The sequence below is a fragment of the Oxyura jamaicensis genome, chromosome 12 (genome assembly GCF_011077185.1).
Source record: "Oxyura jamaicensis isolate SHBP4307 breed ruddy duck chromosome 12, BPBGC_Ojam_1.0, whole genome shotgun sequence".
NCBI lineage: Eukaryota > Metazoa > Chordata > Aves > Anseriformes > Anatidae > Oxyura > Oxyura jamaicensis.
Genome location: NC_048904.1, coordinates 14544307 through 14570796, shown reverse-complemented (window position 1 = coordinate 14570796; position 26490 = coordinate 14544307). Strand labels below are relative to the sequence as shown.

Here is a 26490-nt window from a genome sequence, read left to right as displayed (position 1 = left end):
GCAAACTCTCCCGCCGCCCCCGGCCCCCCGCGGCAGCCCCGCTGCTGTCCTGCTCCCTAAGCGCGCCCTCGTGCTTTTGTAGCATTTCCTTGACAGCAGAGCAGCGTTTTCCATGTGTGTTGCCGTTGTGCTGGCCTCGTTTCCCAATGTAACCCCAGTAATTAGAATATATCCTGGGTGGCACAGCCTGGCAGGAGCAGCAGTTCCCTGCGTAGGTCCGTGCTTGCCTTGCCCTTGCGTGCTGACAGCACATCCAGTTCCTTGTGGCTTTAAAACATCGCCATGAGAGGTTTGTGATGGGGCCAGATCCTGCCCAGCAAGGGGTCAGGACGGCACTGAGGGCACAAACCCATCACCCTGTGTACCAGCACGTATCCAGCGAGATTCAGCCCCCAGTTCTGCAAGCACTTACATACTTCCTTCACCCCCACCCCAACAAACAGCTCTACCACCGGGACCCCAGTGCTCTAACAGGATTTGGGCCCTAAGTAGGTCAGAGACAGTGCTACCTGCCTCAAAAATACCTCAAGATTTCTCTCTGTAAGCAACCAACCAGCTGCAGGAGTTTAAGTTAATTAGCTTTGTTCAAAATAAAGCTCAATTAAAAAATCTGTATGTGCTCTAGGAGTAAACAAGAAGCATGTGGGGGGCAGTGAATTTCTAAAAGTTTTAGTGGAGTTTGATGCAGAAGATTCCGTGTCAAAATCACAGAATTGTTAAGAACCCAGACACATCCTATGGCAGCAAAGGGAGTGGGCTCAACTTTTTTTTTTTTTTTTTTTTTTTTTAATATTTCCCGTATCAAAAATAGTTTTGGGGTCAGAATTCCATTTCATTTTTTCAAGGAAAACAAAACAAAACAACAACAACAAAAAACATAGACTTTGTAGTTTATAGCCTCCCTTTCTTCCTGCCCTTGGTGAAAAATCAGGGAAGAAACATTGATTATGAACTATTATGGAAGCTTTTAAATTTAAATTACAGAAGTTATTTTTGCTGGAAACACAAAACACTTCTCAGCATTTGTAGTAACTACGTGGAGGTGGCTATGTGCTACGGGAGACAGACTTCCTTGGCTGAGGCAAAGGGACTGAGCACCCCTAAGTCTCCAGAGGGCACAAGCAGGCAGCAATACACCAGCCACCCACTGATTTCGGCCACAGCTTTCCCCACTGGTGCAGAGAACCAGGGCCAGGTCCCTGTGAGCCACCTGCCTTCAGCTCCCACACCTGGGGCAGAAACCAGCCCAGTGCCCAAAAAGTGCAGCCACACAAAATACTGAAACATTTAGTAAAGTTATAACTGAGCAGTAGACCAGGGAGACGTAGACTTTTTTTTTTTTCCTTAATTTTTTTGGTAGAAATGAAAGCTCAGTCTCCACTGATTGCCACAAAGGACCATAAGCCTAACTCACCCACTCTCTCATTAATTACCTTTTCTTATAATCCTGAGATTTTTAGGAGCACTTGAGCTTCTGTTTTCAGAAACTGTCAGCCTCGGACACACAGAAGCAGATATTCTGAAGACCCTCAGCACCACCAGGATGGGCTCTGCTGTCAGCCAGGATGGTTCTCCCACTGTTCTCCAACTCAGTATGCTTCAGGAGCCAAGAAGCTCCTCGTGCTACATTTTCCATCCCCTTTCCACCATCCAGCTGAGTTCTGCCTTGGTGCTGTTCAGCACTCAGCCACCCCCACCTCAGCTGCCCCCTGCTTGGAAATCCTTGCAGAACAGCAGCAGTAACCTGATTTTATAGTCAGCACTCGGTGCCTCTTCTAGCTTTTAGTAAGACCATCTGATGACTATTAGCATCTGTCCTTTGATATGGCAGAACCTGTCTCTCTGGCTTGCACAGCTGCTCTCTTTGCATGCGGTCCCAGTTAGCCTAGAAGATCATCTCCTTGCAGATCTTGAGCCTCACAGTACAAAACTTGCTCTGCACATGACCTTTTTTAGAGGTCCATACTTTTTTGATACTGTATAATAAACCAGACATGATAGGTCTGCAATTAGTTGAGAAACAGCAAGAACCTATACTCTAAGACTACTTCTTTTACTAAATGATATTCATTGTTTTCACACCTGGATGTCTGTGCTTGGCATGCATTAATCAAAAAATGCCATAAAAGGTGCAATTAGAAAACAGCATGAATGAAAAATTGCCTGGGGGAGAGCAGAAGCATTCTATAGGAACAAGATCTCACACCACGCGTGTGCTCCCCAAAGATGGGAGCCTCCCACCCTCCCCTTGCAGAGCTTCCATATGGCTCAGGATTAAGTGATGCCCTTGGAAGCAGTGGCCATTGTGAGAGGGGGGATGCCAACATCAGGGATGGACCTGGTGGCACTGCCTCTGCTGCAGGTGGCAGTGGCAAGAGCCATAAAGGGCTGATGGTCACTGCAAGACAGAGGGGATTTACCTTTGCTTGGGACATCTTTGGTTTAAATCTTATAACCATCTGCTAACGGGGAAATGATTTCTTGTTCTGCTAGACTGGACATTAAAAGGACACACACGTATATGCACACACCTATAAAAAATGAGAACCTACAAAAAAATCAGCTGAAAATGCATTTCTCCTTGTAAGTGAAAGAGCACAAAGCCTACGGCCCGTGGGCCCGTCCAGGCTGCAGCAGCGAAGGCCAGACGGTGGGGGTCACCCTGTTTGAAGGGATTGAAGGCAACTGGTGATAGCACCAGCACTATTTTTTTGTGAGCAGTTGGGTGTGGAAAGGAGGTCTCGCACAGGCGCGAGGAGGACCATATGGTGCTTAGCACACCAGATTTCTCAGCTCCAGCCAGGCCTCAGTCTCACACTCTACCTGTCACTCTTCCCAAGATCCGCACTCCGGAGGGTCATTTCATCCTCTCAGGGTCCCCATCAAATTTGTTCACAACACGTTATCCCCAGGAAGGGAGAGCTGCCTCTTGGATCTTTGTTGTTTTTAAAGCTACCAGCTACTTGGAGCAGGTTACAATATTTTTCCCTGCGGCTGTGTTTTGCTCCAGGGAGCTTTTAACCTCTTCCTGGCAATGGGGGGTCCACTCTACCATCCTAATGGGAATTGCCAGTCATTTCATGGTTTTATTTCATTTGATGTCTCCACTCTAAAATGTAGCAATTAGGCCCAATAAAATATGGGGCTATGGGATAGCCAAAAATTGCCTCCCAAGTGACCACAAACCACACATGGGGGAACAGTGGAAAAAGCAGCAGACATCTCTGCCCTATACAGCTCCCTCTAGCCCATCTTCCAGCATCTTCAGGCCTCCCCTTTGGTCTGTTTCTAAATTCTAGATGTCCACCCCTGCATATAAATTATCTCTAGGAAACCTTGTTTCCCAATGAACTTCATTTCCATGTCTCCATAGAATAGCACCAGGTGGGGACGTCAATGCCTCCCAGGATGTTAAAGTCAATGAACTAAAAGGCCATGGTATTGGACAATATTCCTCCCTCAGAACCTGACAAAATCGTCACAGAGATCCCTGTGTGATCATTTCAGAGCAGAATAGCTCAGAAAAGACAATCCTAAATACATCGCCATATACAATACAAAGTTTGCAGGACTCAAATGGAGCAGCGAGAAAATTGTTCACGATTAAGCTAAGGATACAAAAGTGTTTTTTCTTGAAAATTAGTTTTGTTAAGTCAGCATTTATTTCTCCAGTAACACAGTTTCTTTAAGCAGGTAGCAGGGTCATTTTCATAGTGTGGGATGCGGATAATTACAGAGCACCTTATAAAGGTTTGATGATTAAAGCAAGGACCAGATGTTTAGCTGCACGGCTGATGTTGACCCCGAAGTATTAACGTCTACAAGTCAGACTATCTTAATGCAGTTCTTAGATCTCACACAAGACTTACAATTATTTCTCTCCTGATCTCTAAGAGTGGCTGTCGCAACCATCTTTGGTGTCTTTTTGGATTTGCATTTGAAATGAAATTGAAAGTCAAGTTTTCCTGAGTCCAAAAGGCTTGTCTGACTGCACTGAAACCTTTGTTCAGTGTACAGAGCAATTCTGGTTTGATTTTAAAAAAATATCAGTCATTTTCCTTTTCTGTCTTAATCCTTCACTGACATCAAGTCTCGTCATTTTTGATCCTTGCTTCCAGAGTGTATTGTCTGACTTTAATCAAAAGCATTCTGTAATTAGGTTCCAGCTAATTTAACTTAGACTATTTAAAAGTGAAAAATAGTCCTGCTTCCTGGTAAAACCCAGCTGAGTGTCAGCAGAGTTGAGCAGGGGTAGCTTCAATTCATAATTATTTTGCTGGCAACAAAATCCTTCCCTTAAAAGCACGGGAATACAGTTTATCCTGGGCATTTTACGGGTGATTTGTACACAGGAACACAAACAGCAGAGGCAAGTGTGAGGAGCACTGCTGCAGTCAGATGCTGTCTCTCTCCGAAAACGTGGGTCTGGAGCTCTAAAAGGGACGCTGTCAGGGCTGGGATCCTTCAAATACGACCTACTTTTCCATTGCATCCTTTCCCAATGAAAAGGTTTAAATGCAACATTTTCTTAAAGAAAGAGGGAAAATGTCAGTGCACTGCCTCCACAGTACAGCTCCAGAAGCTAGAGCTGCGCTGGAGTAACTGCAGAAGAAGGGGCTCGCTCTGAGCCCTGCATGGAAACAATGCCCTCAGCTGCCCCAGACCCATAAGGGATGAGTCCGTGCCCTGTCCCCACACCCCTACACAGAGCTCCAGAGCAAGAGCAACTGCCTTGCCAGCTCTAGGATTGATGCTTGAATGAGAAATACCACAAACTTTTTCTCTGGGTACTGACATAAAGCAGACACACACCATTTACATCCTCAGAAAAGGATGAGGTGGGTATACTGCATGCAAACCTGTATCCCAAGAAGTATTTTCCCTCTCTAGGTGAGCATCTATTTGCCTCCCTTGCTCTGGGATTTAAAGCCCTGCACTTTGTCAGCACAGCAGGTGCAAATCACCTGAAGAAGTGGAAAAAAAGGAAACCAAACTCACCAAAATCCCCAAATGCACACAGCTCTGGAATTTGGAAGGAATTTTTCATGGTTCTCTGTGTAAGATAGGTAATAGAAAAAGTAGAGAAAAGGAAATTCCTCAAACACCACTGATCTCCAAGGCAAGCCAAGCAACTCTCAGTGCACCCAAAGCCTGGAGCAAGACAGCAGCAGTATCTCTCCTTAAAAACTGCTGCTTGCCTTTTGCCCTGCTGCCTGACAAAGCATGGGAGGAAATTTCAGTCTTCTCCAGGGAAAGTTCAGACTTGCATCATCCTTTCCAGGGGGTGCCCCAAGCTCTGGGCTGCAGACAAGCCCAAGCTGAGATGCAAAACATCTGCTCTACAGCTCTAGCAAGGTCAGAGCAGCAAGCAGGATATTCCAAATAAACTTGAAATACTCAGCAGATTTCACTGGTGAAAGCCTGGCCATGCCAGACATTGACCCACTTGGCCCCATTGACCCACTTGGCCAGACATTGACTCACTTGGCCCCATTGACCCACATTGACCCCAGACTGTGACCCACTTGGATGTTCTTGCAAGAGAAATCTCATTAGTACTTGGTGGGTGGATAGAAGAGTTGAGTGTGGTGCTGATTCCTGTAATCTGCAACGGGATTTCAAGAAACTCAAGTGAGCAGTTCTCTATCCCACCTTTTGGGCATCAGAAACAGAAAATGGATGAGTGTAAATTATGGGAAAGTAAAACCCCAAAGATCTCAACAAGGGACTGCCTGTAACATCCCTTAATGTCGCACCCATTGCTACTTGCAGACAATTCACACAAAATCTTTTCTTTCCTTGTGCTGACTACACTTCTCCAACTGCCTTCTCAGGCTCTGGGGGCTGAGCAAGTAACAGTGCTTCAAACCTACAGGTTTTCATAAGGAGCTTTACTACATTTATCTGGATTTTTTGCTCTCCCCAGCCCCTGAGACGGCCAGCACCAAAGCCTCCTCTTCCCACCAAAGGCTTCTAGGTCCTGGTACATCCTGGCTGTGGAGTAAAAAGGGAAAGCTGTTGAATATAATACTACTTGTAGGTCCCTTCCAACTGAGCTATTCTATTCTAAGACAAGCACGACACATCTCATGGTCAGAAAACCTGAGGCCTAACAAACCTGAGGCTTAGCCCTGGCTCTGCCACAGGGCTCCTGCTTCTAGCCTTTAGGAAACTATTTAAGCTCTTCTTTCTCCATAACTTTTCTTCCCAGTATTTCCTTGCTTTTTCTCCCAGGGAGGGAAGAGATTCCATATAAAACACCTACCTCACTCCCATTCAGTTTTATCATTACATTGGGAGACCAGCTACAGCATCACTGAAAGCCACCCGCTTTCTTCATGGATGAGGGAACCTTACTAAACAATAGCTGGTTATCATCAGGATAAATTAGCTCTCCGGGCTGATTAAAAATAGCCTTCTAGAGCTCCAAGTTCCTGGAACAACAGAGAAAGTATATGCCTTTTTTTTTGAAGTATTTAGAGACCCCACCACCAATTCTTCATTGGAAAAAAGCCATGCCAGAAAACCCTGCAGTACAGAGAGCAGGAAAAGACCACTAACACCAAAAAAACATAGTAAAGGCATGCTAAGTAAAAAGAACTAGCATACAAATTAAAACACAAAACTAAAAAGAAAAAAGGAACTTAAAAAAAAAAAATCCAAAATATCAATTAAAAGGAAAAAAAAAAAAACACACACACACAGCCCAGAGCAAGAACATCAAGTATCTGTAATTAGGGTGGGTTTCTATTGAGTTATCCCCTCCCAGAGGCATTATTAAGTCAATTAGGGATGGGTGAGGAGGGCTATGTATAGCCCTCTAATGGCTATTTCTGCCTGATAGAGCTGAGGGTTTAGGGGGAGAGGGAGGAGGCAGGTGAGGCTTTTCTTGAAGCAGCAGTACAGTAAAGCACTAGGTGAGTCCAAAGTCTGGCAAGACCTGCAGAGTATCTTGTTTCAGTCTTTATAGTTGTGTACTTAAGAGAACTTCTTTTCTTGCTGAAGTCCATTTTTCTTAGAAATAAGAGAGATCTTGAGACCTTTAAAACAAGAAGAGAGCAGCAGAAGAGAGTTCTGCTGTATCTTTTTTGTCTTCTTCCTTGAGTTTTATCACCTATTGTCTCCCTTCTGTATTTTGGGGTTTTGTCTACACTTCCTGCTACATTTTTCGGAAGTATTTGAAATCCTGCAAGAACTTTTCTTCAGGTGCTGAAGGAGCTGGGGGCTATGGTAGCTCTCACAGAATCAGTCTGGGGAATGGAAAACAAAGGCTTGAGTTTCTGACATAACTTATCCAGGAAAAATGATGAGCTCCAGCTGTCTGAGAGCATTTGGTAGGCCCGAGGAGGACTGGGCAAACAGAGAAGAAAATAGAGGGTTCCTTTTCCCCCTAGGCTGTTGTCAGCAAAGGTCACATAGTGGCACTGTACTGATTTTCTCAGAATCTGCCTTGGCAGAAGCAACTTCTAGAGCAGCCTGATCTTTATGAAGTCCCTTTAGTTTGTTTCAATGACCTGTGTACACCAGAGCTTCCTTGTGAGCCTGGAGATCTGTAGAGAAGTCCTGTGTGAGCGTGTGTGCATACACATATATTTGTGTGCATGCCTTAGTAGGTGACAGTCCTAGCACTTAATAGAAACAGTGGCTTTGGCACTGCCACCGCATAGGGATGCAAGCTGTAAGGACATGTGCAGGCAGAGAACAAAATCCAGCTGTTCTGGCCTTAAGCAAGGAGCTCAGCAAGTGTGAAAAGGAGGGCAAGGTCCGGGTATTCATCGGAGCAGAGCTATGAGCCAGCCACGTGATATGGCCATGAAAAGGCAGATGCAGTTAAGAACCCTCTTAAGGGTGATATTTTCAGAGGGGATAATGGAGTCCTTAATCACTACTTAATTTGGGATTTTTGATGAAATCATAGGCAAAGGTGTAGAAAGGAGAGTGCAAGAGCTTAGCTGCTTATCCAAGCAAAACAAGGCCTGGAAGGGAGCATTGTGCCCATCCACATGCCTTGGCTGTTCAAGAGTCCTGAAGGCTCAGGGCACAAGCTTGATTCCTTTGCCAGGAACAGCTATTCCCAGGCACCTTGGCCAAGAGGCCTTAGCTGTGTAAGTACATCCTTGGATAGGTAATATAACACCAGAGTTTTTAAAAATATGGATTTGGATGCTATATAAATAAAGCAAAAGGCTCTTGGGTCCCCTATTCCTCCTGAATTTAACACAGACTACCTGTCGATGTTAAATGTCTTATTATTGGGACATACCTATTTAAAAGCAAGGCAATACCTAAGACCAGAAAGCCTTTACATTGTTGTATTAATACTTCTAACAATTGAAATATTTGGATATATGCAAAAAGATACAGTTCAGGCAGTTAAAATGCTTTTTAAAATTTCTTTCAAAGCACTTTAACAACTTGCTCAATTTTACGTCGAAATCCTTAATACCATGAATAACATTGCAACAAAATAAATAAAACAGCCACTGACTAAGTACAAATAGATTCCTGCTCTTTCTCTTTTTAAAGGATAAATTATTTTTGGTACAACTCTTAATAGTGTTGAAAGGGATGTTCACATAGCAAGAAGAGGAAGTAGATTCCTAGGAAGATTTTTCACAACTGTCAAGCAGGACATCTAGTGCAAAGTCTGTTCAGTGCTGTTTAGTGCAAAACCACTGGTAATGATTTGGCCATCAGCACCAGGTTGGGATGTGTCAAGAAGTTGGAGTGGGCCAGATTTCTGCCCTGGGAAGGGGGATGGTTCATTCAGCCAACAGAAGGTCCTATCCAGGCCCCCTCCAGTTTGATGCAGCACAAGGCATGATGCCAGCAGGCTGCCCTGCTCCATGGTACCCAGAGCCAGCCTGGAGGATGCTTGAGGCTTCGGGACTGGCAGCCTGGAGCAGCTGCCCCTGGTGAGGCTGAGCTGCAGCCGCTCTCCTGATCCCGGAGCTAAATCTGGAACAAGTCCTCTGAGATCAGTGGCATTTCCCTCACATAAAGCCATTGTGTGCGCAGGCAGATTATCCCAGGCCAGATGTCATTTTCTGCAGCCGCTGATAGCTCCTGCACAGTGGGGGTATGGCTCTGTCCGCACCTTTTCTCAGCTTTTTACTGCACTTACCTTAGCTTCAGAGTGGGAGAGTTCACTGTCATTTCTTGTTCTTCTACCTTATTTTCCAGGAGCTCAGTTTCATTATTCATAACTGTTATTCTTGTACATTAAAATGTGATTTGCTAAAATAAAGCTAAGTTTCATCCCAGTGAGATTTAGGATGCACAGGGATCAACATCTTTGATTTGAATTGTTCCTCGAGCCACCACAATAATAAATATTGCCAGGCTTGCGATTAAATCCTGAGACCCATCAGCACCAGAGCATGCAGAACAGCCCCTTGACTCAGCCAAACAGGATCACTGCAGTTCATCTGCTTTAACTAGCTCTGGTGCTGGCCTCAGCAGCACAAAGCTGTATTCTCCCCTTGAGCAGACCCTCTGAGAGCAGGGAAAAAAATGAGGCCCCAGCTCCCACCGGGACCATCTCTCTGCCTCTCCTGGAGGACATGAGCAAAGCCACTGCCTGGACAAGTCATCTTTCCTTCCTGAATGAAGGAAAACCTTGCCTGGATCTGCATGGGCATACAAGTTTCAAAGCTGGCTGTGTTTAACTCTGAGAGAAACAGAGATGGGATTTATTACTGGTACTTGAGAGTAATTTACAGCCCTGGTCATGTGCTAGAAGCTGTAGGAACAGAGAACAAGAATGCTTTGTTTGAAGGCCTTGCCTAGAAAACCCAGTACGTAGTGGACTTTTAGCAGATCTGCTTTTTGGTTTTCTTCAGTTGTTTTTGGCCTAGGTGATTGTGTGGTTGCTGAGACAAGAGAGACGGTTCTGTAGGAGGAATGCACCCTTTTGTGAACAAGCCCTTGAATCTGCACAGATAAAAGCTTCTTGCTCAGCATCTCTCTAGTCAGACCCCGAGATGTATGTTTTGGGAGAAAAGCAAGAGATAAGGTGGTGTAAACGTGACTGGATATCATCAAGATTTAGAGATTGCAAACATTTGCATGTCATTTCCATGCTCTTGGTCCCGCTCTAATCACCAGTGTAACATCTGGACCTGTATTCTTTGGAGGCTTTGAAGAGCAAAGCACTTGTATGTCAAATGAACTTCCCTTTTGCTTCAGTTTAGACATAGAAAGACATCAAAATAACACCAGAGATAATAAGTAGCTAAAGTATACCTCATTTTTCATTGTACAGACTCCCTAATCACACTATGCATATGCTTTCCCTAATGCATTTTATAAGCATGGCATGCAAACCTCTCTTTGGAGCTATTTTGTGCAGGCAGACTTTAATTCTGGGGAGAGAGAGGAACAGAGCAGACATCTGTGCTCCGTTACATAGCTTGAGTTTAATTTTGAGGAGAGAGAAACAGAGCAGAGGTCTGTGTTCCCTTGTACAGCTCCAGAGTTTAATCTGGGGGAGAGAGAATGGAAACCAAAGCAATGAATTTTCCCTGAAAATTCCCACCTATTGTGCCAGCTGAGAGCCAACCTTTACCCAAATTCCTCCAGTCCCTGCTTTACCCTGGATTATGCATGACCTCGAGGGGAAAGGAGCAGAAATATCTAGTGTATCCTCTGGCATATGTCGTATTTCACAGCACGAGTGTAATGCCTGGCCATAGTACTTCTCTATAACCCAGCATGCAAGTCAGAAATCCTAGTGCTTTCAATTACTGGACATCTGAACAGGAAAACTGCTGCCCATGGGATAACAGCGATGCAGGGCTGGCAGCACGCAGTGACCCAGGGGGACCAAGGAGCAGCTCCAGGAGCTGAGCTCTGAAGGAAGCAGGGCTGTGAGCTCAGTGGGGATGTGCCATGATCCTGCTCCCCATACCAAGGTGAGCTGGGCAGTTCCAGCTGCTGATTTCTGCAGTGATGAGGCAGGGTGGGAAAGAGTTACGTGCTGCCGGAGTGGCTGCATGCAGGATGGGTGAGCACAAGCCCAGAAATGGGGCTCAGGGCTTGGGCTCTGAGCCCCTGTGTTATTTTCAAGATAAGGAATCTCTAAGTTGCCACTGAAGGAGACAAACTAAGTCATCTCCTGTGCTTATAGATATAGCAGTTTGACCCCAGAAGTCTCATCTGATGTGATATGCTACTGGTTCTGGAAACTGTAGCAGGTTTGGCTGATGGCATAAATGCCAGGGTACACTGTACACCAGTCATGGCTCTCCTTTGTACTGATCATGATTTTGTTTGTCAAGATATCGATCTATGAAAAGCAACCCAATTATCACTCATCCAAGATAAACAGCATGACTATTTATCACATACAACCTACAGGAGCTACCAAAAGGCAGGAGGTAATACAACACGTAGTCCAGGTTCTCTGACCCCATGAGGTGGAGTCATCCTGATAAGAGTACCCTACGTTTGTGCTTCCCCATGCACAGAGCGTTGTTTCAAGGAAATTAAAAAAATATTATTTGGATGGGCCTTTGTACTCTGGATTTAAGAACAAGGACCAATGCTGCAAGTGAATATCCCCAATGCCTTTAAATCACTAGGAAAAGCATCAATACCCACCTGAGGCATATGGGACAGGGATCTTCACCTGGCACCATGCTGTCTGGGACTGCGGATAATTTTCAGAGTTTCAGGCCCAAAAATGGTTACTTGTGCCAGCTTCTAGGTTGTGAACATTTGGGTTTGCCTTTCACACAAGATTTATGGGATGCCTGGTACAGTGTGTTCCCTGGGAGGTAGTGTCTGGGGGAGGCACACAGGAGAGCTGCAGCCCTCCTACTTAATCTTTCCCATGGAAGAGGAAAAGTCAGCAGGGGTAAAAAGCCTCTGCAGCCCTCCATTCTTGTTGCCCATTCTTGTTACACAATCCAAAGAGCTTTTTGTTTTAGTCAAAGAGACATCAAAGTGCCGTAAGTATGAAAGTGGATGAACTTGACAGATGCCCCGCAGTCACTAACTGGAATCCAACCAGTAATCTCACCTGCTGCAGAGTTTTCAATGATCACCACCAAATAAATAAATAAATAAATAAATAAATAAGAAAATACCCCAACTACATGTGTAACAAATGCTTTTCGAAGCTCACTTGCACTGGAGGGAGAGCACAGCACTGCAGCCTGAGGGGGAGCTGTGGTGCCAGGGGAACGGCAGTGCCTCAGCATCTTCCCAAAACTCCTCGGTGCCTGTGAAACTGCTTGCTTAACTTGCTGGTGAACCATGCCCTGAGGTAGCAAAATGCTTTGGGGGTTAACTGTAAATACTGGTCTAAAAGCTGTGCTCAGGAAAGCGTACAGGCTTTTCTAGTTCCTTAGTCCTGTGTCAGGTCCTGACAGCTTGTGCTGTGCGTTACATCTACAGGCAGTCCCGGGCTACTTTTCAAGTCTCCTTTTGCACCTCTTCAATTTTCCTCTCACGAAATGCAAACTTGTCATAAACAACAGTTTAAGGCAGAAGAACTCACAACTGTTACCTTACAGAATGATCTGAGCTCGTAACCTCACATCAGGAGAGTTATGCTCCTGTGCTTAATATATGGGACCCTCCTCGTCCTAACCCTGTAGGCAGAAGTTTCCTTTCAGAAGCAAAATCTGTATTCCCTTGCAACAATATTCAGCAATCAAGAGTTTGACTAGCTCTTAGTGTTTCCAAAATGGATGGCATAATTAAATGATTTAAAGCCTGCTGTAATCAGGAGTGCACAGTCAATGAATATTCAAGCTGTTCTCATTGTTAGGGATGATAAAGAAACATCGCTTTTGGTGGGTTATTTTCTATTGTCTGAAGAGTCATCCAGAAGATGGTGCCACAGTTCTGCCTGTAAAATGAATGCCAGACCAGAGAGAGTCCTTGCACAGAATATAATACTTCATTGAAATTTAAGAGTAAACTTATATTCAAGGGCAGCTCAAAGCTCCCAAACTGACATTTAGTCTGTGTTAAGGCTCTTATTGAAAACTAGGGCAATGTATCTTTATTGCTTTTGCTCTGTGTCACTCCAGGCAAGGTCAGCCAGCTCGACAAGGAAGAGAAAACCCATCCCATCTCCCTCTTCCCTTCTGAAAAAGGGATAGATCTTTGGGTATGTGTTAAAACACTCTTCCTGGGGAGCAGCAAGCCATCAAAAACTATAAAGAAGATGAGCACAAAACAAGCCTCTCTCTCAATGCTTTATGAGGCTTCAGTGGAAGTAGGAGGCGCAACATAAATAGAGAATGTAGCTGTTTCTTCTGGTTAAGTAAGAAAGAAGGGCATTTTTGAGGTTTTGTGTCACCAAAGAAAGTGATGATGTCAAGCCTGCAGATCCTTGTAACCAGATTAAATAATCTGATTTCCATTTCACGAATCTTCACACTAACACAGAAGGAAAAAATGAAAATTGACATTGCCATGAAACAAAATCTTTGCTCCTACCGAAAGCACGCATTTAATTTTTTCTTCCATTACAGTTTTCTGTTGTCTGAGGTCTCTTCTCTGTAGCTCAAGCAATTTGTCATCCGATTAGTCTGATGAAGCATAGAGAAGTCATTTGAACTGTAAATTTTCTGCAGGCAAAATAAAATGCAAACAAGAAGAGCTTCCTGTGCCTGCCAAAGTGATGATACTCAGAATACAAATAAGAAAAAGCCATGCTGACAGCATAAGCTATTTTTATATTCTGTCATTGGCTCCCGGGCATGGCAGTTTGAACAGGACCGCATCTGTATTCCCAAACCCAAATAAACCATGTAGTCTTAAGTGAAGTTCATGTCTTACAGAATAGCTGTTTAATCACAGTGAAAGGATACATTGCAGGCAGGATGAATCACGATGTTGATTCACACTTGGGCTGTGTGTTTGCTGCTGGGATCAGCCCGGACAGGATAGCTAAGGAGAGGAGGGCTTCCTGCCATCGACACGGGGAGCGTGGGGCCAGCAGGGAGCTCGCGGTAGCTGCAGGGCATTTCATGTCGTGGTTGTCCAGGGGCTTTTCGGAGTCCACCTTGAGCCCCACCGTGCTGGGTGAGTCCTCGTGGCCATGCTCAGGACACGGGTGCTCTGCCACCCTCCTGTGGTGACAACCTAGATTCCGCAGGCAGCCAGTTTTGTCACCTGAAGGTTACCTCCAGGGCCAAAGCTCACTGTTTGACAGCCCCTGGTTAGGTTGTCTGCATGAAAAGGGTGCTGAATGTCTGCAGATGAAGAGGGATGCTGGGCTCTGTCTGTCCTTCACATGGCCCTAGCATCTCTCAGCCTCACCCTCACGTGGCTCCTCTGTGCAAAGGCAGCTGTGGCTTCCTTCCCTACTTCAAAACTGAAGGCATTTAGAAAACAGAAACATTTTTTTTTTTTTTTTTTTTTTTTTTTCTCAACACTCTTAAGCTGCTGAATTACTGCACAAACACATGGCATGTACTTGTTACCTGCCAGGATGTGCTTAACAAGTCTGGCTAATTGTGGTAACATCTTGCTCTTGCACACCGTTTGTCAGTGCCAGATCTTGAAGCCTTTTGGGAGGTCAGGAGCATTAGCAACAGGCAAGATTTCCCACAAAAAGCAGAGCTGAAAGGAGCGCTAATAGGACTATAGCTGGCAAACAGACCACGCAGTCACACACAGGCCTTGATCCCACATGTTGTTCCAAAGTAATCCTCTGGAAAATGTTACTGGAGGAACAGGAGACTTTTGTGATGCAAAAGAGCTGCTGCTCATGAATTTCTGGAAAGTATTTTTTCCTCTAAATGAGCACAGAGAGGAGACTTCTGCCAAGCCTGGGAGTGTTTTACAGTCCAGGCACTACTAATTCACCACCATGCAATAATATTTAAGTAATGTGATTAATTCTCACCTCCTGACTTAAAAGATGACTCTGATCTCTACAACAAACCTCTTGGAAAAGCCAGGCTGCTGCCTGCATTGGCACAGGCAGTCACACTGCACTTCACATTTAATCAGCCCCAGAAGAGCTCAGGGATCTTCCAACGTGGATCACATTCGGCTTGTCCCTTCCCTAGGACACCGCCTGTGGCCCTGCAGTGCTCCCCATCATGCCAGGGACACGGTACAGGGACCACAAGCAAGCTCCAAGCTGTCTCCCAGGATGGAGCCCCAGCCAGCAGCCATCCAACCCAGGCAATTAAACCGGGGGCAATAACCCAGCCTGTCATCAAATTTACACGCAGTTCTTCAGGAAAGCAGTTGAATGCTTTGCTTCCCCCGGCATTTGCTGGGCCGACTGCTCAGCAGCTGCCCGGGCCATGTGGCTTTCTGGCACACGCAGGGTGCTCAGGCGGGCACCGTTTGGGTGGCACCAGCCGCCACGTGACAGAGGGATGATTGATAACGCGATCGGAGCCACGGCTACGCTTCCACCCACGCTTGCTGCCAGGCCCTTTCAAGAGCGAGATGTCTCTGCGCTCTGCTCTGCTTTTGACGAGCGAGTACAGCATGATACGCAGCAAGATACGATCACCAGGCTTTTCACAGCTTTGGACGAGCCTGGCTGCTGCTTTAACCCAGCTCCTGAGCAGCTGAGCACATTCGGGGATGCTCCCAGTGCACCCCTAAGCCAGGCGCTCTCTTGCAAGCTGCCTCCCACCCTGGATGCCCAGGGACTGTTGGCCTTGATATAAGACTTCCTGGTAGGAAAGAAGTTGATCCATGGATTATTATTATTATTATTTTTTAATTATTTTACTTTTTAATCGGCCTGTTCTCTGCAGGAGGAGGTGGGAAGTTGGGTGTTAGGCAGATCCTTGCTGGCGTTGGGAAGTGGAACTGCATCTCCTGCAGTTAGGAGATGCTGAGGTAGCGGTGACTTGGCCAGCACAGAGGTGAAGGTTTGCTGGAGAGCTCCCAGCTGCGGATCCATTCCTACTGAAATCCACCTAACTCAGGTTTGAAAGAAAGGAAGGGAGAAATAATATCCAGATTATTAGCAGTGACTTTTGCCTTTTTCATTAGGACTTCACCCTGCAGGAGAAAAAAAGGGAAGGCAGAGATAACGTCATGGATAAAATTGAAGCCCAAACCTGATTTTCATGCTCTATTTATTGCAGTAGATCAGAGGTCCTGTCTGAGATCCTTGGGAATGTAAAGAACAGTGAGTTTGTTAGAGCAAAGCAGCAGTTGCATGTTTTCTCCTGCCTCAACACAAAACTCAGCTGTCTTCTCAGGCTGAAATGAGTCCTTGTTCAGAAACTGACCTCGGGAGCAGAAGTCTTTCATGCCGGCCAAGAATTCGACCCCAAATGCCTTAACATACCGGCAGTTGGCTGGGCTGGGACGCATCCTCTTTCCCCTGCACTGGGGGATGCACCACCCATGGGTGCAGAGCCTGGTGCTCAGGCGCCAGCATCCGGCCCTCCAGCAGGGAGGACACAGGGGTGCAGCCCCCAGAGGTGGATGTGCCACGAGCATCAGGCACCAGAGCCATGCTTTGGTGTGGGAGCAGCCAGTGGGCACTTCGCACACCTCTCTGTCACAGGCTCGTGGCACAGGGGGTATCCAGAGGCAGCTCCCCCAAAACACCTTCCTCTTTTTTGCTGAAGCATACCCTAAAACAGTGTCTCCACTTCCTCTCTCCAGACAAGTGACCTCCCCAGAGATGCCATTTTTTTTAGCTGCTATTTCCAACATGCTGAAACAAACTGACGCACCGGCTGGGCCTCCGCACCCACAAGTTTTCTCTTTCCAGGATCCAGCTGGGTGCCTTGGGGGAGTTAGAGATCCTCTATCGTGAAATTAAAGAGGAGAGCCCAGCTCCCAGTGCGAGGGCTCTGTTTCTAGCCCCAGTTTTGTCTTTCTGGGAAAATGGCCTCACTTAGCAAGTTTGCTGCGAGAGCGCGTGGGCCATGTGCCAGCACCACCATCGTCTCGCTATCGGCTGCGTGCTGAATTACTCACTAAGCGGTGACCTTTCAGCAGGTTATTGGAAATATATTGAATTACTTGGGGGAATGCTGGGACCAAGGCAAGCGTCTTTGTAGCTGGGGGATTGCATGGTGGCTTTCCTTGTGCCTGCTCCACCAGCAAAGTGCTGCTCCAGAAGTCAAAGTGAGATTTTTTATTTATTTATTTTTGTAGTGGAGCCGCAGGTTTCTTCTTGTGGGATACCTCATGCTGAGGTGGATGCAAATCAGCTGGTCTTTCCTTTAGGTGTCTGCATTCATTTGCACAGAAGTAGCTTTTAGATTGATATTTGCTTAAATGAACATAACAGAAGGTGAGGAGGAGAGAAAATGATTAGCAGTTTCAATCACAGAATTGCTTTCAAAGCTCTTCACAGGTACTAGAGAAGCAAAGCACCCAACTGATGGGAATATTTTGAGCATGCTGATGTTAATCACACATGGTCACAGACTAGTTCAGTTTAAACCAGGGATCTCTGGCTGGAGATGGAGCAGCTTTCCCAGCTGCACAGGCTCCTGTGAGCAATGCCAAGCAGCCATTTTATTGTTTACTGGCATATCAGCATGTGGAAGAAGGAGAACATCTCGTGAGCCACAGCAAGAGCCACTAGAAACTTTTCTCATGTGCAAGTTTCATAATTTTTTTTCATGACTTTCTGTCCTATGAATATTTCTTAAGTGCACTTGAAGTGGAGCTGAGCTGAGACATTGGGCTGTGCTGACAGCAGAGCTTGTTCTCTGCTCTTCCCTACCTGTGTAGGCAGCATTAGAAATCAGGACATCAAGTATCTCAAATATCTGTTAGGTCACTGCAGGCCCTAGGATTCATTACCCTGGACAACACTTCAATGCCAGTAACAGCAATGTTTCATTTCCTTTTACTGCTGTTGTAACGTTTGAGTGCTGAAACACACGCTTGTGGTCTCTAAGTTCATGTGGTGGGTAATACATCTAATTATCCACATTTCATTTTGCAATTTCCAATAGTAGGAAACTGTGTTTGCAAGGTTGCACTCGTACAACACCTCCCCAGAGCCCTCCCTGGGTAGGGGTTTGCAGCTGCAGGGCCTGGGAATGTGGTGGTTTGCACCCCCAGCTGGAGCTAAAACCCAGCATTACATTGCCTTTCACCAAAAGTGTCTCATTTGTAACCCGCTTATGCAGCTCACACTGCAGTTGGGCTCTTATGTGTGAGGCAGATACATACTTTAATCTAAACCAAATTTCTAAGCATTGCGCTAAATAATTGCATGCGTATTATACAAAATCTTACAAGCCTGATGACACTGCTAATGAAGAGCAGCTATTATAAATGGTGGCACTTGGAAAAAGCAATTTAATACTTTTAATATTAACTGAATTTCTTGTTGCAAAGAAATGTACCATTTCTAAGCTCTCCCTAAGCAAGCATAACCACTTAAATCTGCTGTGCTAAAAACAGCCAGCACGCCTTTTATTCGAAAGCGAGCATAACACCAATAACTCTTATTGTTTCAGTGCAATGGGAAAAATAAATACCTCATATTTAGCCGTCCTCCTGGAGCACAGTCCATTCAGTCGCATTTCCCTGCAATTTGCCGAGCTGCCACTTGATGGGGCCGCCCGTCTCCTTTTGTAGACCCTTCCCTCCTCTTCCCGAGGCCCTGGCGCTGGGGAGGCTCTGGCAGGGAGGGCAGGGACCACATCTCACCCCCCCTCTGCCCGCCTGAGTCCCCGCTCCTGAGCCTGTCACCCCTTTTCAATTTCTCTGCCTCTTCCTGCACTAATCCATGCTTGCAGATAAAATTGCTTTCTAAACATCTCTGTTCTGTCCGAGGAAAAGGACGGTGGCAGCAGTGACTTTGCTTGCTAGTGTGCACATCTGAAAACTTTCCTGCAAGCACAGCCAGCAGCCAAGGGAAGTTAATTTTCCCCTCCCCTCGATGCACCTGGCACAGATCATCCAGGTTTGGGTGCCCCGTTGAAAAAAGCTGTGGGAGTCAAACGTGGAGGAGGAGAACAGAACAACCCCAGGAGTGGTGCTAAACTGCATCAGCTCTGAATATGAGCTGAAACACGGAGCTCTTTTTGTAACGCCAGTACCATTGTTGTGTGATGAGCACGGGGAATGAAGCTCGTTACCAGGCAAGGGGAAGGATGAGGCAGGATGGGAACAGCACCACCAGGCCAAGGGATCACATTGGGCTGGAGCAAAAGGCTTTTCCCTTCCCTACATGATCAGCTACTTGCAGCCAAGCGCTTCTAATTGCTTCCACCAAAGTTTATTCCCTTGAACTACTCAGCAGTGAATTGTTCTGAAGTCTCTGAGGAACTGGGGAAAAGAGGTACTAAAGAGGTTGTCATCTCTGTCAGTCAAATAAATGGCTGTTTTGTGAACCGTGGGCAGTGTGGCAGGTTAAGCAGGCTTGGACATCAGCAAGTCACTTGCTGTGGTGTCCCCAGGGGACATTATTAGTTTTGATAGCTAAGAAAGGGCTTGTGCAAACTGGGAGAGGATTTCTGAAAGTTCAGTAAGGGTGAGAACTCAGCACCCTTTCAGCAGAACACCGGGCCAAAGGGGTGGTAGCGGCGGTGCTCCTCACGGGCCAGGCCAGGACTGAGCCCACCTCATGTGCTGGCAGCCTTTGCAAACAGCGTGTGCTAACGAAGTTCAGCAAGGAAAGAAAGCTGGAGGCACTCTCATCGCAGAGAAGGTCTGGCCGCTGGGGAATGAACATGGGATGTAATTGAACAGAACCGAAGCACCAGGTAATGCATATAACAAGCAACTCCGCTGTAAGTCGAGAGCTTGTTATTTGGAAGCAATTTTTCTCGTTGTATCAGCTGCTAACAGGCGGGGAGACGTGAAGTTGGGATCAGGGAAACGGGAATCCAAGCGTGTAGTCACTGAGAGCTTCTTCTAATGCTGACATTGATCTCGACAGAGATCTCTACGGGAGGTTCAGCTGAGCTAAACCAAAGCTGAGCTCGCCCAGCAGCCCTAGGCACAAGCAGGATGGTGCCCATGGGACCTGCTCAGCTCAAAGAGGGTCTCAGCAGGAAACGTGGGTGATGGCACAGCACCTTGCCTTGCCCCACCTCTCATGCTTGGGAGCATCTCTGTGGGATACCCAAGGGCTTTGCTGGCCACGGGGCTGTGTGTCCCACGGGGAGGCTCATGGCTGACTGCCAGGACTGGGGAAATTAGGGTAATTGTCAAAAATAAGCAGCTGGAGGTTGACTACCAAAGAACAATATTTGGTTGATTAACTTTCTGAGACAGGGAGATGGCTGCAGCTGAAGCTTCGGCAGAGCCAGCACCTCGTCCAGACCCCCCGTGTCTGTCCCCACGGGATGGGGACATTGTAGGGTCACATAACTGCTCTGTCACCTGCTGGGAGCCTGTGTGAGCCCACAGGGATTTCCCAGGGAGGGAAATCATCTGAGCGTGTTTGCATCCAGCCCATGAGAGCAGCGTGTGTGGTACTGCTGGCTTTGGCCTTCCTCCCACACTCCTCCTCGCTGTGGCTGGGAGCAGGAGGGTGCGGGGAGCCCCAGCACGAGGACAGGCAGTGCTGCCAGCAGATCTGGAGAGGCTCTTATCAGCCCAGCACAGCTCCCAACCCAACGCATTCAGCCTGTCCCTAAACGCTTTGACTTTCTCTGGGTTTGAGAGCACAGGCAGAGGGCTCCCCTTTGAAATAAAGACTCTATCTTTTTTTTTTTTTTTTTTCTGTTTTCTCTTTCAAAATTGTCTTGTAAACAAGGGATTCACCTGGATAGTTCAAAATACACACAGATTTTCACTGTACCATTTTCCAGGCTGAGCTGGAAATTAAGACATTTAGAAAGGTAAATGCAGTCACCCACATTGTTCCAGGGGCCAGCAGCCAGGTGCCCGGCTAGCTGTTGGTACATGACTTGGTACGTTGTCCTACTCTTTGTAGTACTATTGTCCTGAATTTAACAAAATAAGAGGCTAATGCACTATTTCATTTATAGTTTGCACAAAATTTCCTAACCCTAGCCTTGAAGTTAGGTCACAGAGCACTTGCTTCAAATTGTCTGGGCTTTCAGGGCTTTGAGGGTTTCATACAGGAATGTCTTTATTATTTTTTTTTTTTTCCTGACTGTTTTAATGAATTATCACTGAATAGTCAAGGGAGCTCGAGCACACAGCTAGATTAAGCACTGCTTGAATTTGTTGGTTAATCAATATTATGCATACAAAAATAGCAACAGCACGACCTATTTCCCCACTACTTATTGTTTTGTTTCCTCCTGCTCCCTCGTCTGTCAGAGGCCACCTCTTGACACTTGCCAGCTCTTTAGAGTTGGAGCTCTTTTGGCTATTTATGTTTGCCAGTACAGTGCAGTGAGATCCTGCCTGTGCTCAGAGAGAGGGGAAAAAAAAAAGGGAAGAAAAAAAAAAAAAAAAAAAAAAAAAAAAAAAAAGCCCTTTTTGCATGGAAACTTGCACAAATTTCCTAGAAAACATATCCAAGGCAGGTTCATTCCTCAGTTCAGACAAGGTGACTTGGTTTCAGATCAGTTCTCCATTTTGTCTGAGCTTCTTGTAGGAGACTGCTGTTTATGGGAAGCATTGCTGCCAGACGGCTTCTTGTGCATGCTTCCCACAAGAACACAGCCTAAAATCCCTGAAAAAGACCTCTCGGTAGCTGTTATGGAGAAATGAGGACCATGGGACTCGTGAAGGGTTGCTGGGATTTGTCTCTCTCCAGAAAGAGCAGAAGGGGAAATCTTTTGACTGTAAGGAGGCTGCATTGATTTTAAACATGCTGATTGGCTACAGGAAGAGGCTGAAGGTGGGAGGTGAGGGGGTCCCTCTGCCTTATATCTGCAAACTTCTCTTTTTTTTTTTTCTAACCACAAAGAAAATGCAAAAGGAAAGCTCAGGAAATTCAGATTTGGTTCAATTATGCCCTCTGCTGCTACAGGGCTGAAACAAGGTCCGGTATAATTTACAGGAACAGCATGCAGCATGCAATTTGAAAGCTCTCCTTTGGCTTAGAGGCTTGGAGAGCTAATTAAAACCCTTTTTGCTTAGAAGACTTTTCTGGCTCTCTTCCGCTCTCTCCCCCCATGTAATAAGTAATGATCCTTCATTAGACCAACATTATGCAAGAGGTATCATTTCACTACCTTGCACAGCCTAAGAACGATTGCTGTTGCCATCAATATTGGCAAAGAGACTAATCCAAGCCATGATGTATTAGTGAGGGGCCATCAGAGGAATTCTGGAGTAATTTATTTGAAAAAGTGCAAGAGAGCAGCTGGGGAGGAGAGGGAAAAGAAGAACCACCAAGGCTTCATCTGAAAGGGGCCCTCTGCTCAAAGGGAGCTTACAAACTTTCAGCCACAGCGAAATGCTTTGCACTTTGTTTACCCACGAAATGCATTTTCTCCTCTCAGAGCACAACTTCTTGGTGAAATTTTAATTTGTTTTCCTTGTATTTATTGATGCATACAGGTGTTCAGCAAGCATTAGTGGGGTTTCTTAGGGAAATGGCTGTTACCCAATATCCCTTATTCAGGTAAATTTGGGCTCTGCAACACTGCAGAGAAATTCATAATGTTACAAAAGCCCTCCCAGCAGGGGAAGGAGGGACTCCACTTCTGACCTGAGATTTCTGTGCCTCTGTCTTTTCACATCCCCAGGCTCTCTGAACACTTGGTTCTTGTGTGCTGTCATCGCCCTCCTGAGCGCATGAAGCTGTTTCACTTGTCTCTCTCAACAGATCTCTACACCAAGATTCCTTATGAAACACTGCAGTACAAAGAGAAGGCAACTCAGAAAATCTGAAATACCACCCCTAAAACCTGCAGGGGTTTAGAAAGAGAAATGGAGAGACACACACCGTGCTACAGCCATGCGAGCTCTGACATGTGAAAGACAACTGGAGGAAAAACTGGGGAGAGGCACTCTGAAAAATGATGGGGATGTCTGAGACAGCAAGAGCCTCTCGGAAAGGGAAAAAGGGGGAATATGATAATGAAAGAGGGGAGAGAGAAGCCGCTTCCCCAGCAGTGCTGGCACCACGGCGGTGTGTGAGCTGGCACTTCTGCGAGCTGACGATGACGGGTGCACATCAGGGCAGAAGTTTACATAATGCAGAAACACACAGCCTCCATTTTCAGACCTACGGGGGGGTTGGTGCCTGTCATCAGTGTCTAGAAGAAATGTTCCCCCTTAACTGGATGACTGTGTTTGACGTGACAGGGATGTGACAGCTTCACGTGTGGAACAGCACCGGCCTGGGTGGGTCCTGTGAAGGCTGGTACAATGAGCTCAGCACGGATCGCATCTGCGCAGACAAGAGAAGATAATCGTGCCACTAAGTCAGCTCAGTGTTCTACACTTAAAAAACATCTTAGAAGGCTCCTGTTCTTACAGGTTTTCCGTTCACCTCAAGGAAATGCCATTATAAGGACAGAGCAGGTAAGACAGCAGGCGCAGAGCTTTCTCTCTAGTCATGATTTATCAGAGCAGGAAGCCCCTCGGAGCTCAGGACGTGTTGGGAGGTGCAGGGGGAGGGATTTATCTAATGGAAAATGCAGGTTTGGCCATAAGGCAGTTACAGAGATGTGGGTGACCTGGGGGCAGCCGGGCATTAGGCAGCACCCAGGCTGTGCCCTCCCCTGTCCCAGCACACACACACACATGCTGCCAGCACAGCTGTGTGGCTAGGAAATCAGGGAGGGAAATGTGTGGCAGTGTATTATAAAAAGCACTCTATTTATTTATTTATTTGTATCTCTGATTTTTTTCCTCAAAATGCATCTTTTCACACTTCATATTCCTAGAAACAGCCATGGCTGGATAGCTGCTGTTTTATGAATGGACAGTGTTGTTGAATCAGTTTTTAAAAAAATCACCATCAGGTACGTGGCATTTTAAGAATTCTGTGGTTACATCAGGTGCTTAAAATGCAGGGGCCTCAGCTTGCTCCGTGCTCCATTTTCCCACAATCTCTGAAAGAGCCAAAATGGCCTGTGATGCCTGTGGAAAGATTATGCAGTCCCTTCAAAAGTCTGCAGGTGAAAATGAACCAATTGTATCTGAAAGCCTGAGAGCCTGGGAGCCGCCTCAGCCTAAGATTCATGTTAATGGATGGATCACCCTCATTTGCAGCTAGGATATCCAATATTAGCAGCGTTTCAGAAAACCAGAATAGACCAGATGCCTTGTAGTCTGCAGGAGAAGATGAAATGTCTCCCAGAGGCTGATTTTCCCTGCCTGGCTCCGTCTAAGTCTACACCCCCGTGGGAGTCAGAATTTGGGTCCCTAAAGGGGACAGACACGAGGTGGCTGCTCTGGGGTTTGCACAACCTGCATCTCCCTGCTGGCAGCCGCAGCCCCCAGAGCAGTGGTGCTGGCTGCCTTAATCACCCTGCGACATTACAGGCATTATTAATATCCGTGCACCCAGATGGCTCCCAGCCGCCGTGCCCAGCTCCCCATCGAAGCTGTGTGCTCAGACCAACTGGCTGCACTGGGAATTATCTCGGAGACGTGAGAGGAGCAGGGAGACACTGCAGACTCTTTCCAGCAGCAAACACCCAGGCTGCAGGCTGCTGAAGCCCATGCAAGTGCTGCCACTACTGGCAGTAATCTTTGGATGGGGCTTTAATACTGAAAAATGAGGATTTCATTCCAGAATTACGTTGTGCTTGTGATTCAGATTCTCTCTGATCCAATTCATATTTAATTTATTTTTCCAGATGAGGAAAGCATCAGGAGGAGGGCACGAGGGTGGGTAAGCATGAGGACCAGGCTGCAGGGCCCTGCTCTGCCTCCTTGCCCTGCCCTCATCAGGCATCCTTTCTCCCACCAAGGTGCCTCCGATGGGGCACGTGCCTGGCTGCCTGCTCAAGGAAATGCAGCAAGTCTCTCAGCAGGGCAAATACGAACAGATGGGGAATCTTGCATCATCTGAATTTCAGGAGAAATATAAGGTTAACTGTGCCTCATGAGATGCAAACTCTACTCTCTTTAATATTCTAGATTGCGCTTGTGAGCAAGAGATGTTCTGGCAGCGTGCTGGATGCTAACGAAGACCTCTTCATTGTCACGCTTAGCATTGTGAGACGGCTGGCCTCGATTTCCATTTAGATGTACAGTTTGCAAACTATTTTATCAAACAGCTGACATGCTCTGGAGAAGTTGCTTCATTAGATTTATTTATTTTGCCGGAGCGAATCCTTGAGTATAGACATTTTCAAATCACTTGTAAAAATTGTGAGGCAGGGTTCTGCCCTCTGAAGATGGGACCCGCCTGCTAGGTCTTCCTCATTAGGTACTGCTTTTTCTGCATTATGAGGGCTCCTAGCTTTCAGAGGTGCCTTTACATCCCACTTTATGGATTATAAGACTTCACAGTTAAAATATTTAATCTCGTATTTTAAGTTCTGCTTCTCAAAGGGCTATTAATGCTGCAGTTAACAGCTGAACCAACTTAATGCTTCTCTAGTGGTTTTCTGTCTCCTTTTTCCCTGTTTTGAAAGCGCTGCAGCTGCACTGCTGCAAGCCTGCAGATAGCAGGGTATTTTCCTAATTGACAGCTGACACCTCCCCTGTCTTTTTGCCTTGGATCAATTTGTTCACTGGTTTTATCTGTACAGTTGATTATCTTATGAGCTCTCATGATAACCGAGGTCCTTTCTCCAACAGTATTTCTTGGCAGTGCAGAAGATAAGGCACAACTGCACATGAAGTGCTGCAAAGCCCGTCTTCCTGCCCCAGCCATCACAGTCCCGTCCCATCCCGTCCCCCCCCCAGTATTGCTGCCCTTGGCTGGGCCAGGACCTTGTGGACCTTGTGGCAGTGCCAAGGAGCACGCACAACGCTTCCCGGAGCTGCTCAGCCCTGTGCACAGATAACGCAATTACAAGCATTTGTCTCCCAAACTTTATTAAGGAGTTTCTTAAAATCTGTCTGCAGCACCCCATCATTAGATGTAATTAATGCTTGTGCTGTGGACAGGGGTAACCTTGCAGATCAAAGCTGTAGTAATTCATTTTTTTTTTTCTGTTGCAAACAGCAACAATACCCAGAGCTCCCTTGAGCCGTTCCATCTTTATTAAATAGACAGAGCCTTGGCTGCTCAGATTTGATAAATCAAGGGCCAAGATGTGGGCTGAGGTGCAAGTGCGTATCTCCAAACATTCAATCAACCACCAATATAATGAGCGGAGGGTTGATAATTATAGAAACCTAGCATATTAACCGGCAGAACATTAATGGCGAAGAACAACATAGAAGCTTATATTCCCTCCAGCTGAGAAGGTAAATTGCATTTCCAAGTTATGACAAACTTGACATTTATTATTATCTATTATTATATTATTTATCTCCTTTAAAGTATCGTTTAGAGGCCTCAGATGCGGTCAGAGTCTGACCGTGCTCTGAAAAGGTTATATTTTAAGTCCCTGACATTAAAGATATTTCCTGCTGTCTCGGTTCTGCCAGCTTTAGCAGAAGTTAAGCTAATTGGGAATACGTCCATCTGAGTGTACGGAGGAGTGTGAAATGCAAATGTGAAATTCTCCAGGTATATATTAG

General features: G+C 46.2%; 1 long non-coding RNA gene across 1 annotated transcript; it reads right to left on the bottom strand.

Moving 5' to 3' along the window:
* Nucleotides 1–17122: 17122 nt before the first annotated feature.
* Nucleotides 17123–18812, bottom strand: LOC118173092. The gene is made up of 2 exons (XR_004754002.1): nt 18447–18812; nt 17123–17179 (listed from the first exon to the last, which is right to left on the bottom strand). It is a non-coding gene; the product is annotated as an uncharacterized LOC118173092 (long non-coding RNA).
* Between the last annotated feature and the right edge of the window lie 7678 nt (nt 18813–26490).